The sequence below is a fragment of the Temnothorax nylanderi genome, unplaced genomic scaffold (assembly GCF_030848795.1).
Source record: "Temnothorax nylanderi isolate EJ_2023f unplaced genomic scaffold, tnyl_v1.0 TNYL_tig0004_pilon, whole genome shotgun sequence".
NCBI classification, from domain to species: Eukaryota; Metazoa; Arthropoda; class Insecta; order Hymenoptera; family Formicidae; genus Temnothorax; species Temnothorax nylanderi.
In genome coordinates this window covers 2,158,911-2,172,748 of record NW_027249066.1, presented here as the reverse complement: position 1 = coordinate 2,172,748, position 13,838 = coordinate 2,158,911, and the positions used below count along the sequence as shown (strand labels likewise).

Sequence of the window (13,838 nt, the reverse complement as noted above, 5' to 3'; positions counted from 1 at the left end):
TGCAGCGCAATCGTCGGAGCTCTCTCTCTCTCCTTCTCTCTCGTCCGAGAAAGAGTTGCGCGCTCCGACTCTCCCGTTTCACCCTCTTGTGATAACATCTCTCATTTATCAAGACGACGACGCTGCATCGTTGTGCAACGACTGCGCCTTAACGTCTTCCGCGCCTTCTCTTCTCCCTCCCTTCTCAACTTCCAAGCGTCATCTTCGTCTCACCCATTCGGGGATGGGACCCCGACGGAAGGTCGGGGTACTTTTGCTTCAGCTTCGCAAAATGCACCACCGAGACAGATTTTCCTGAGAGCGCGAGCGCTCGCGTGAACTCGCGAAACCCACTTGCGCGAAATTGCTGTGATTTAAAGCGTCGCGCCAAGTGGCGCTGCGTCGAAAGCGTTAATTATTTACTTTCCGTTTGCTGAAGTAAACAACTATTAGTGAGTAATAACTGGACCCCTCGAAGGTAAAATGAGAGAAAGTTTCTTCATTTTACTGACTTTATAGAGTCGACAGTTTTATCTGCAATAAAGTTAGTTATTAATGTGTAACTTGAACAAAAAGAAAGTCATTGATATTTATATTATGAAATTTAAATAGTTGTTACGTTCCTTTTTTATTACCGCTTTTTATTATGCATGCGAGAGAACACAATAGGTCATTTATTTTGTGCATAATGTACATCGAAATTCTCTCTTTTTCTCTGTCTTTTGCATGCGCGCACATGAGGATTAAATCTATTTTAATTAATCAAATATTTTAGTAAAATACTTATTTCTCTGAACTTAGAAACGTGAAATTAAACATGAAAGTATTAGAGCGTTATACAAAAGTGGTGTTTATATTAACAAAAAGAATTTAAAGCAATAACCGTATTAATAAAAAATATACAAAGGCCGATAACGCAAACGTTATCAGGGGCACGATGTAATCGAGGCGAAACGCGTAATGTGACTCGATAAGAGAATCGGATATCGGCCAACCGGAAGAAATATATACGTATACGATATACGTCATATAGGGGGGTTTTAAAGTACATAGTTGAACTATCCTGAGTGGGCCAATAAAAGTGTATTGAAGTTGTACCGGGTTGCATGAGCTGCCGACAAAAGAGAATGCGAATGGCGAGAATTTCTACGAGAAGTAGGTCGCAACCTGCCGAGTCCGGGGATACTCGAGGAAGAGATGAGCTGAAAGTTACTCCCGACAGAAATAAAATCCGCAAAATAAGTCTTACGTAAATAAGCGCGTGATTGAAATACGTATCCTTGGGGGTAGTAGTGGCGTTTGTGCTTACCTTAAAGATTCCCCCGTTTTGATATCGATATTAGACATGTTTTTATGTTTGAGAGGAAATCGATATAAGTCGTAAGATAGTTCTGAAGTTAAATTGGGTATTGATGCATTTTTATTGCACGCGGTTTACACGGGAAAACTTCTGTCAATGTTACATATTTATATCTATGGTACACGTTCAACCGCATGTTTCTTTTCATTTCGTTTTATTTCATTTTATTGAAAACCTGAATTTAATTGTTTAACTTACACTTTTTAGCCGTGACCCGTTTTAACATTAAATATACGAATAATTAAAATTCCCTATAAATTAACAGCAGGTAAACGTGGACATTATTTCTGCCATTTGCATTAATTTACATAGTGCTAATAAGATTTATGTATGACACTTACGTTTGCGTGAGAAACGAATGCAGGTGGCCTGTCAACCTACCGCGTGTACACGTGCATTGTGGAGGGTTAATGAACCGACATAATCGAATTCAGCACGCGTCACACTGTTGCTAACCAGGTCTGCACGAGTTTCACACCCTCGCACGATATACATATATATAACTGCCCAGATTTTCTTCGAATCGATGGAGATGTAGTTGCTTTCTCAGCTTAAATTGCTCCCAGCTGCCTCATGTATAGAGTTTGTTACGTTTCTACTTGGCTGCTCTTTTCCGTCCTTCTCCTCCCCCCTCTCTCTTACTCTCTCTCTTTCTCTCTCTCTCTCTCTCTCTCTCTCTCTCTCTCTCTCTCTCTCTCTCTCTCTCTTTCTCTCTTTCTCTCTCTTTCTCTTGCTCGCTCTCTTCTGTACCCTCCCTTTCCCACGTTTTCGTCCTTGCTCTCTGGAGCACCCTACTTTTTTTTGTCGAAAAATCGAACGCGACCCTGCACGTGACGTGCTTTCGAAGCCGCGATAAATTCCTTTACGAGCCTCCCCGGCCGTGGCCACCATTAACTTCCTCGTCTACGTTCGATTACGTCGACATTCCGCGCGGGATAAAAATCCACGTGCGAGAAGAAAGAAGGGCTTTTAAGACTCCGTCGTAAGGAACGAAATTAAATGGATTTCTCTCGAGAGTGCGATATAAAAAAAATTTGATGTCGATAACCACCGGAGGTAATGTCGGATGGAAGACTTTACGGCGTTGGCCACGCACGCCGAGTCTGGATCTCTTTTGACCGTGTCATTTATTGCAGTCGTCACATTACGAGTTTTAGGCTCGACGAGCGCAAGATCGATTTTATCGTAAGATGAATTAAAAGATTTCTCAGAACCGATTCTTTTCGTCCAGATCGATTCTTATAATGTTAGCCTTAACTTAGTGATAAATTTGATGATTTTTGTCTTATTTCTGTTACATAACTCTGTTATAACAAAAGAAGTAAAAATCGAAACAAACATTAATGATGATTGATTTTATGTTTGAAAGTTATGTGGTATAAAAGATTAAGAGATAATAGATTGATGCATGGCATAAAAAACATGTATTAGGTTACCTGATCAATGATAAATCTATCATTTATCATTTTTTTTTACTAAAATATTAATCGTGTTTTTTCTAAATCAATGATTATTTGGAGACTATAAATTTTCTTGCAAAAATAGGGTATATTGACGGATGTAAGGAACAGATTCACGAATCTACTTTTTTATCAAGTAACGATCGATTACTAGTTTGATAAGGACTGTTATTCCGCGCGAAAGAGACGTACAACGATAAAATATTACTGTCGTTCTGCTTCTGCGAACGTGTAATTTTAAGTTTAGCCACACTCCGCGATAAGTATCGCCAACATTTGTTATTTTCCGCGCCATCTAATTCTGGCGTGTATAAAAGTCATTCGTATCTAGCATGCCCAGACCTCGGGACTTCCAAGAGATACAATCTGCGAACCGACTGCGAACAAATAATTATATTGCGCGCTCGTGGCTAAATTACATCCAACTTCTCTCGAGGAGGCTCGCCTCTGCGCATCCCTTCCCAACGCGTACGTTGAACAATCCGAATTGCATTGCAACTACTGTCTATAGTCTAGTCTACCGTAGTCGGTCCGAGTATATCCTTCATCGGAGACCGACTCTGGCTCAAAGCGGGATCCACATTGGACCTGGGGGTCGCCGTTGGGATTCTCGGTTAACGGCCCCCGCGCTACAATCGGAATCTCTTGATCGGATGCGTATCTCAGGAAAGCAGATTCCCGAAATGTGTACTGCGAGCCGCGTGTGCTGAGAGTCCTTTAGCCGGACATCTGATCGACATTAACGAAACAACGCAATGCGCGTGGATCGCTTCCTCTCCTCTCTCTCTCTCTCCTCTCTCTCTCCCTCTCTCCCTCTCTCTCTCTCCCCCCCTTCCTCCCCCCTCTTCTCTGTCTTGTTCTCCTTTGCTCTTTCTCTCTCTCGCTCCCTCGCGCGCGCACGTTATCGATTACTCGCAGAGGGGTTATCACCCCTGCCGGGTGCGCTTGCTTGCACAGGCCAGTGCACACGCCTGTACCGATCGCGCGCGCCAGCGTGTCCGTGAAATTACAATGGCCGACACTATGCCTACGGGCTGTATGACGATGTACGGCGGCTCTCCGCCGAACGCCATCGATAACGATGTCAAATTAAATGAAGCGTGCAAACATTTCGTCTCGGCGATCTCCTATACCGATGCCGTTGTCCGCCGTAGCGCGTAGTAGCACGTAGCACGTTTACCTCGATATGACTTATTTTAACGCGCGATCCTCTACTCCCGTGGTTCTCGAAATTAAATCCGCACGAACAGACGTCTCGTCGTGATCTCCCTTTTATTACGACTTTGATATCCTCTTGCATACGTAATAAACGACAAAAGCCCGAATTTTATAGCCCACTGGATTTTCGTCGTCTGTGTGCAACGATAGTATATGACGATGCGATTCTATCGAACAGATTGACAAGCGCGAAAACACGCATGCGACGATGTTTTATTTCCTGATTTATCACCATACAATTAGCCTTGAAAGTGACGCGAGTAATGTTTTGAGAAATGTCGAATTTATGCGTGCGGCACGGGACAAGTTCTGATATGCTAATATTAACTTAGGTCTATTTTAGCATTGGAATTTTTACACCGCGACTTATGTTAGATGACTCGTATAAACTCCTCCCGCTGTGTTTCCGATATAATTTCAGTAATCATCGTTATAATTAATAAAACAGCATTAAGTGAGGGTCGAAATATCTTCGGTTTCAATCGAATTAAATCGTCCAATTTGTCAGGTAGCTCTGTAATAATCGATACCGGGCAACGCGCGTAACTGGATCTGCAAATGGATACTCCATTTTGCAGATCTATACCAAGTCGCTTGCACGCGTTCCTCGATAACGGTGTTAAATTAAACGATACACAATGATGCTCGTCAAACGCATAAAATTTATTTCGCACTCGATCATAAATGGCTCTCCGACGATTTATTCGAGCGTTTCCCCAAATCGCGCACGAGAGATGTTGTGCCGTAATAATTTTATTCGATGACTCTATTATTTCAACATTAATTATTGTACGCTTTATTGTTGCCCCACTTATTATGCGTGTGTGTCATTCTCCAAACAATAATCAAAGGGATGTTTTGGATTATTAATGCCTTTGGTTTTTTAATTTATTATGAAACCTTCATTATTGTTGCGGATGTAAATTAAGTATAGAAATGCAATTACAGATAAATGATGTTAATAACCAAATATAGTTGACATCATAAATGTTCCTTTCAAGCAACTGTGTTGTTTATGATTATTTTTATGGGATTATTATTTATATGCTTGACATATTTATTGGAATATTTGCTCAGAGAATAATAATTATTATAATTATTGTATAATAATAATAATAATTACTTTATCAAATTATAACTATGAATATCAGCCGCTGCTCTGATAAACAATAAAGAAAATTATTCTTAGCGTACTGTAAAATTTGCGCCAAAATAATTTATTAAGAATTATTTTGGCGCAAATGTTTGTGCAATACTAAAATACTATTAGTTTACGCGTTATCGTAAATTATACATCATGCGATATTTAGCAGTATATGTATTACATGTTAAATTATTACTTATTTATTCACCTAATGCATAACAGTCCGATATTTCGGGCGGATCGGATAAACACTTCAACCGCATTATGCATTCTCGTTTCGCATAATTATCTGACATCAATGTGTGTTGCATTGACGAGTTTTTCACAAAACTCCCAATATGAAATATCTCATTTCCGTCCGCATGCTCGTCGAGTATCTCGTCATACTGTCGTAATGCATGGCAGAAAATCGAACGGTGTCGAAATTAAGCAAATATTTGCAGTTTGACATAGATTTGCAATAAATTTTAACTGACCCCATCAATCTGGAGATGAATATTATCGACAAGTGTACCAGTATATTCGTGAAAAATGACATTTGGGTCAATATACACATACAGAAAAAATAAATGCAGAAAAATGGGATGATATTTTCCAATTTAAATTGCATATTTACATTACGTGTAAGATAAATTGTGGAGTCTAGCTTTATGAATTTCAGCTTACCTTTTTCATCTTTTTGTGTATCTTTTATTTACAGTTTTATTGAATAAATACATTGTAGTATATCTGCGCCGGCGAAATCATCATTTGCGAGAACGAATCGTGCGAACTAAACATCAGATGCATATAGCTTATAAAGTCTGAAATGGATTTAATTTATGAAATTATATTATTTAAAAGCAATTTTAAAGCTAATTGTAAGTATCATTTGTTATGTATTTCAGAACTAAAATTATATATCCTTGGCAACTTCATCAGTATACCAACTATCGAAAAATAGTTAACGGGACTAAATAATATTCTTCTTCCAAATGATGTCACACGATATATAACGACATTCATATTTTCATTATATGAATTATTGGCTTTTCATTCTATTTATGTAGGTAAACATAGAATTGTTTCTTTCGTTTTCTTCACACGATGTGCACAAGTTGTATGTCCAGCGAATATATATCTGCATAAATAATACTGGACGATATACATATACGCGCGCGTTGAACTTGTTGTGAACGTGGTTTTAATGGTGCGACCCCCCGACACGTCCGCGAGTTTACCTCGGCCTTACATCTACCGCTTCATGGGATTGCCGTACGCGCCTTTCATCCCTTCAGTTACATCGTAAACCTCCGTACGTTCGCCGCCCTCGCCGCCTCTTCGCTTCTCTCGAATAGCATTCTCCTCACGGTTTGCTCAGCATAGATCTCTTCCGCGAGGGCGAGTAGACGCGTGTACGGTAGCGTACCGCTCGGCAGACTGTATACCTTCGTGCAGTTCCTATACGACCATTATGCTATAAATAACTTGACCCACAACTTTTACGCGGAGGCATTCGTGAAACTGCCGATACCTTAAGTCACTCGTGGCATATCGTGAGTCTCGTGTATACGTAAAGTCGTGCGATTGCAAAATTTGCCGTATACCACGGCATACGCGGTATATTTTAGATAAAGATATTAAATATCGAGCGGGCTAAATAGAAGAATAAATGTCGTGCGGCGATGAATACTATTTGAAGATGCAGCAACTATTTTATGCAGTTATAATTAAAAACTGCAGAGAACAATGTAAATGATACTATAACAGAAATCTCTCTTAATTAAACATTATTCATTGTGTGAATGCAGGATCATTACAATAGAATCTCGTAAAAACAATCGTCTTTTTCGTAACGAACTTATGTTCGATTGTATTTTTATATCAAGTCTTAGGTATTTACATTCCCCCTTCTCTGCCAGTTAATCAAGGATAAACTTACTTCAATTAATAGTTACACAAGCAAAGCATGATTTTATCTTCAAGCTTCTGCAAGAGGCAAGAGTTTTCTGACATTTCGCGAACCGCGAGCTTTCTTTCTTAATGAAACACGCCGTTTTCCGTTGGATATGCCTTTTTCCAGTCTGCAATGTGGCAGTTGAGGTTGAGGTTTCCGTAGTCGGTGGTAAGCGATACATCTCGGGAGACCGTGAGAAGACATAATCGTGTTTTGCTACCCGGCAGCCGCACCCTTTTCATCCCCCTCCGACTTCCCTCCGCTCGCATTTATAATATTCTCGCGAGCACCCTTAACGCGAATACATAACGGACCCGCTCAAAATCGTCGCGCTTTTTAGCACTCAGTCTCTCTCTCTCCTCTCTCTCTCTCTCTTTCCCGCTCGTCTCGCTTTTTTCCGACGTAATTCCTACCACTTTACGCGTAAATTCCTCCTGGCTTACTCATTCATTTCTCATTCGGCACGTAAGAATGAGATAGCGGCGAACAATTGACTTTTTTTTAGTCAAATCGCTCAGGCGCGAGATACAAGCGGAAGTCATCTTATTCGTAAAGAAAATCTATCTAAATCTGTGCGAAAAAATATTTTTTGTCCTTATTGTCCATCGTGAAATTCTGATATTTTAAATATATTTTTTGAGATACAAAGCGTTAAAAATTGAAATGAATTAATACTTGTATCTCTAAAAATTGTATATTGACTATATGAGTGCATATATTAATGTATTAAATTACTATTTTAATACATTATGCTTATGCATTTACAATTTGCTAGCCTTTTCCGATGGTCCAAAATTAATTGACATAAACAACCATAAATTCAGGTCAGATGTCATTTAATGTAAATAAAAAGTGATGAGGGAAGAGGGAAGAGAGAGGAACAGATGTCGCAGGTACGTAGGCATGCGCTTCAAATTTTCGGTACAAAAAATGCCAAGATGGTTGCCCCATTCAAGACATCGAAGCCGTTCAATTTACACGTATCTTCTCTACCTGCAGTCTCAAAATCGCTATATAAATCCTAATAAATTCGACTCGCGATAAATCTCGAATATACTTGCGGTAACGTGCCACGACGGCGTAAACACGTCTGATAGTTCAGCGTCTCGTGTTTCAACATCGTTACGTTATAGTGACGCGAGTATACGTCTCGTAGTCAAATTTCACGTGACTAAGGAGATTGGGAAGCTTCGCGCCGTCAATCTCCACCGTACGTGGGGGTTGAACGTACCTGCGCGCGCGGAATTTGACAGCGAAATCGTACGCGAAACGCAACGTAATAGCGCGAGATGCAGCTTGGGGTTGCGTCACGACAGTAGCATCCGACATACCGGATGGATATCGATCTTCCATGCAGCCTCGCGGGTTTCTTGCTCCCAGATACCGCGGCAGGGGACGCGTATCGATCGAGAAACGCGACGCTTTTCGAGACGACCCGTGGAAACGATGATGTATTCTCGGAGATAAATTATATTCCACGTATATAGATATGTATTCGGAGGCATTACCTATCACGGAACGCTAACTTCGTTACCGAGGCAAATGGTCGAATCTCATAAAGCCGGTGCTTTGCAATCCAATATATTGTCATTTATTAGAAGATGAGAGAGAGAGAGAAAGAGAGAGAATGAGTGGACGAGTGGATGAGTGGAGCTGGAGAGTCGGTGTCGAAATTAAACTTCGTTTCTGGTAACCCCTGGCAACGAATGCACGCGAATAGATTTTATCTCCACTGCGTTTTACTCTCTCCAATCCATGGGCTTCCATTTATATCTGTTGTCTCCGACTTCTAAAAGCTCAAAATTGACTTGGTAGCTGTTGGTCGCGAATGAATCAATCTTTGATTCTCTTCGTAGTTATTTTTATTTTCACCTGCTTTAATCGCAGAAGAGTGATCAGCCGTTGTTCATTCAACCGTTGTCGTCTCCCCTATGCTCGCCGGAGCATGTCCGGATCACGTGGATGTAGAACGCGACAGCTCCAGGCATTTTTTAATTTGTCATTGGCCGATATGTGCAAAAAGTCCCTGGTATTCGCCGCGTTCATCTCGAATTACTGCCGGATTCCTGATCCTATTATCGTACCAGTTACGCTCCAGTAAATCTTGATCCTTAATTACATTAGTAAGACGAAAAAACTTTCCCTCGCACGAGAATTTTTGAAAAATCATCGTTCATTAGAAAAATGTTTGTTAATAGTGTTACTTTATTAAAATATTATTTATAGAGTAAATTGTTAAATCAAGCGTATTTTAAGTAGAAATTTTAATTTTAATATCTTGAATATATTTATATTATTTAGTTATTGATTAATGCTTGCGAATTTTTAGCTTTTATTTATCAGCTGTTAAGCATTTTATTTTAGAAGAATTATTTTTTATTTAGAGCTCAGTTATTTAGGTTACAAAACTATGCTATTCTATATACTGTAAGATAAACCGAAATAAACGAGGTATAAATTACATAGTTCCGTTTCAGCAGTTCCAAATGGCTTGAGAACTACCGAGCGCCGATAAGCGATGCATTAGAAGTTACTGCTTTTAAAGAGATAAGAACAATACGATTGCGAAGCGCAGATCTATTTTGTGAAAAAGCTATCGTTGCGGCGAAACAATTAAAATCTGAATGTGCAAAATGAAAAAACTGAAAAGCTATCCCATTATCGGCGAAGATTCGGTTTGCTGTCTGTCACTCCATGACAAAACGAAAATGAGTACGAGGAAAAAATAATTCCTCTCACTGATGGAAATAAATAAGTATGCAGATGTGTGTGAAACCATAAGATGCTGTACAAAGCTCCACGCTAGACAACTGATAACGTTATATATATTCACTTCTCGTTAATTTGGGCACATTTCATATAAACATTTATTTGCTTTTAATTAAATGCAACTGAATCTCAGTTGATACGAAACCGCAGACATCTGTTTTGTAAACGCTACCCATAAGGTTTGTATTCCGCGAATTAGATAGTCCCTGATGTTTCATTCCCTCGTTCGTTACCCTTTATTCTCTATATGTTAATAACGCGTACCAAACATTCTTTATTATTACAGCAAGGGTACGAATTTCGGATTACCTGCCACATTCGAGAGAATCGCCGCTGTAATCTGTGACTAATGAGGCAAGTCGAGGCCGTTCCCGTCAAGGATCCTTATTTTTCACGCGGCGATCGCGACGCGCCTCCGAAAGTCGATCACGTAATTTTCCACCTTTACACAGGCGGAAAACCAAAGAGTGAAAAGTTTCACACGTACTCGCCGAACTTGTAATCACGTAACTTTTCTCGGCGCGATAAAGTTTGATTGGCGCTTGAAGCTGTCAGAGAAGTGAAAAGTAACACTTCCTGCGGAATTATCGGTTTTCCTTAGAATTTTGTTTCTCCGCGATCGCGTAACCGACGCAGCAGTCAACTGATAGTAGTTGAGCGAAGCTTATCGCTCAAGTTTCTGGAATCTCTTTTAATTTAATTTAGAACAAAGTATTTGTGTATATAAATACGGGCTATATTTTGTTTTCCGATCATGCACCGTTCTCTTATCATTGGAACGGTGCGCTTTCTCGCGGAAATCGATAGACTATTAATGGGAGTCTTGTATATAGCAGAGAGCATAATTCGCGTCGTAGAATCCGCTTGATCGATGCGAGAGGGTCAGTTAACCCGGATACCAGAAGCAACAGATTAAATGTAACTTGGCGCAATAGGTAACGAAGGAAGGCGTGAATTAAAGAGTAATTTTCTTTGACGTAAATTTCTCTTCTCTCAAGAATGAAGAGGCAACGTTCCTCGGGCTTTGTTGTAACTTTTTACGTCATGGAATGTCGAGCGATCAACCTGGCTGTTCAAAGCGTATTTAAAGTACTCGGTCATAAAAGTGCGAGAATGCAATCGCACTCATCGAAATTTTACGAGTAACATATCGGGCCCGGCGCGCGACAAACTTTGCTATATACGTTCGGTGAAAGATTTCTTACGAGTGCTAAGGGAGATCGATTACTCGGAATAGAATTTTATTATTCCGGTTTTTATGCCGCATCCGTTTGCTTTTATTGTTTAGAACGGAAATGCGGCATGGGTTACATTTATTGTCAGCGAAGTAAAGCAAAAAGAAACGGAGAAGGAAATTGAATACTTTCTGTTTGCAGTGTTTTCCGTTGTTTCTTCGGTTTTTCACGGCCAGAAATTTTGTCACCTACCGCATCAGCTTTCCTTGTGTTTTTATTATACTTCATAAAGTAACTATAAAGATTAGATCTCTCTGGCTTATGTAGAACTTATATAGAATGTTATACTAACTTCGGCCGTTATTTATCGGTTTCCAGCATGCTTGGTAAATACATAACATGAAAATATCATTATTTTCGCAGTACGAGAATAAAAGCTCGCTATATCCAGGGTTAAGAATGAAAAATTAATCGCTTTTTATAAAATATGAGGCAAAACATTATGAGAATTATATTAGTGTCATAGGCCGGTATTCATAATCAGATCTTATTTCAAAACCGTCTTAAGTAATATCTTAAGATGCTAATACGGCTCTGTGATTGGTTCATGACGTCTTAAGATTGTACTTAAGACAGTCTTAAATATAAGAACCGACTATGAATACCGGCCTTAATAATTTCTTTTTATTCTCATGACGTTGCAATTGCAAATAATTCATAAATGCCATGTTTATGACTTTTTAAGAAAGTTTCTTATCTTGTTACTTTTGCGTTTAAAGCAAATTGGATAAGAGAAAAAATAAGTTGTCGAAGGACTAGTTTACATACAAGTTGACACATTATTATCAGTGATTTTGATACTGCAGTTTTTTTTTTAAGAAATTGTTCTGAGACAGTTGGCAATTAGTATTCAAAAGTCGTAAATTTTTAAGTGTGGCAGTTGTGGCAGTTTTATCTGTACGTCTAAAAGCTCCCGATTAGAATTGTAAACGTCTCGCGAGTTATCTCGAGATCAGTAAAGTTCCACACGCTAGCTTTAATCAATTTAATCGAGGCGTAGTCGCTTTCACGGGCTGCGAGTCGGCTATATTTTTCGGCTGCGAACTCCTTCTCTCCACGTTCTCGCACTTCCGCCGGTAATCCGGACTAAGTGCGCCCCGCCGTCGACAATGTAACCCTCGAAAAGCATTTCCTGGTATTAGCACAACGCACTCACGAATGCACACGTAACGGGGCGCCCAGGTGCTCAAAGGTTAAGAAGGGATACCTCGCGTGCGAACAAGCGCGCGGTGCGGTCCCTTAATTCTCGACGGTAACGAGGGAGGTGCGCGATTTTCAAGCCCGGCGTCGCCGCGAATTAACGATCCTTTACGTTTAAGTAACCGTTAATCCGTCAAGGCGCGAAACCGCAACGCTCGCCGATCTCACGGGTTTTCCGCTCTTACGGAGGGCTTACGGTAGGTCGCGTCTGGATCCGGAAAACGCAAAGTGTTCGGAAATGCTCGACTCGACGCCACAGATGCGAGAGTTCCGCGTGTTTTATCACCTCCCGTGGAAACGTGAGTTTTGTTAATATTTGATAAACTTTCTCGAAAATAATTACGTGTCAAAAATCAATGTTTCTCGCAGAACGAGAACAAAAGGTTGAAATAAGTTCGGCAGCGTTTAGACTCAGAAACATTTATCCCGAGGCTCGTTTCACAAACGGCGTTATACACACAAGTGTATAATTGTGCGAGCGGTCACGTCTAACGGTAGTTGGACGCTTCCGTTTCATATTGTCTATACTGTAATCGGCTAATGAATTTACGTCCCACGCGTTTCGCGTAAAATCTCGTGCGAGGCTATAATGCGATCATCGACCGTCTAGTTCTATAACGTTAATGGTATTGCGAGTTCAAGGTACATCTACGCCGTGTGTGTGTTGCTCTGCTGATGTCGGTATAATTGCATTTCCTCCGCAGGAAGCTGCTTCTGCAGGTGATAAGTTGTTAACGTATAGGAGGAGAGGGAGGGGGGCAAGGATGCAGGTGGAGATTCAGCTTGTTATATGCGAGACAAAATATAAATAACAAAATATTAATCACATGATAGAAAAGTCAGGAACTCTTTTATAGTTATCGAATCTACCTATATAGCGATGATTGTAATAATAAACTTACTTTGATTAATTTTTTGTTATAAGGAAGAATTGATATAAAAAAGAAAAAACGTACGTGTATAAAATATGCTGCGTGAAGTGACATTATAAAGAATTACAAAAAATAAATTTAAAATAGCTTTTTCATATCTTTTTGCAATATTCTGTAACCTTTTCACATTTTTCAAGTCTTTAGTTCTTTCCACATTGCATATTCTTACAATTATAAACATCAAATTACAGTTTTATCGAAGCGTATTTAAAACCAAACAAAGGATAAGGTTCTTTTCATTTTAGTTAACTTGGGTATCTCTACCACTGAAACCATCGACATAACAATGTTTCTCGTTTTCGCCGCGCTATTTATAGTTCGAAGAAAACGCGCGACGTCTGATAAACCCAGTACACGTACGTCGGGACGATTTACGTTGAGAAGAAAAGTAATGTCCGTCGGATTAACGCCCGAGCGACTGGGCTGCAGAATAAATATCGTTTGTTGAGCAGCACACGTACGCGAGGCTAATCGACATTATTCGCGTATCGAGCGGCCGAGTGCATCGATTCTTCCGTGATGAATGTGACGCCGCAGATGGCCGGATACCCAGCAGCGTCCACGGTGCTGGGCAGATTTAATCGTTGCACGTACGTGCGTCGTAC

The 13,838-nt window shown here is 40.1% G+C and overlaps 1 protein-coding gene across 3 annotated transcripts in view; it reads left to right on the top strand.

Moving 5' to 3' along the window:
- Kuz (zinc-dependent metalloprotease kuz) overlaps positions 1-13,838 on the top strand; it is a 115,663-nt gene that overhangs the window by 70,188 nt on the left and 31,637 nt on the right. The window lies entirely within an intron of this gene.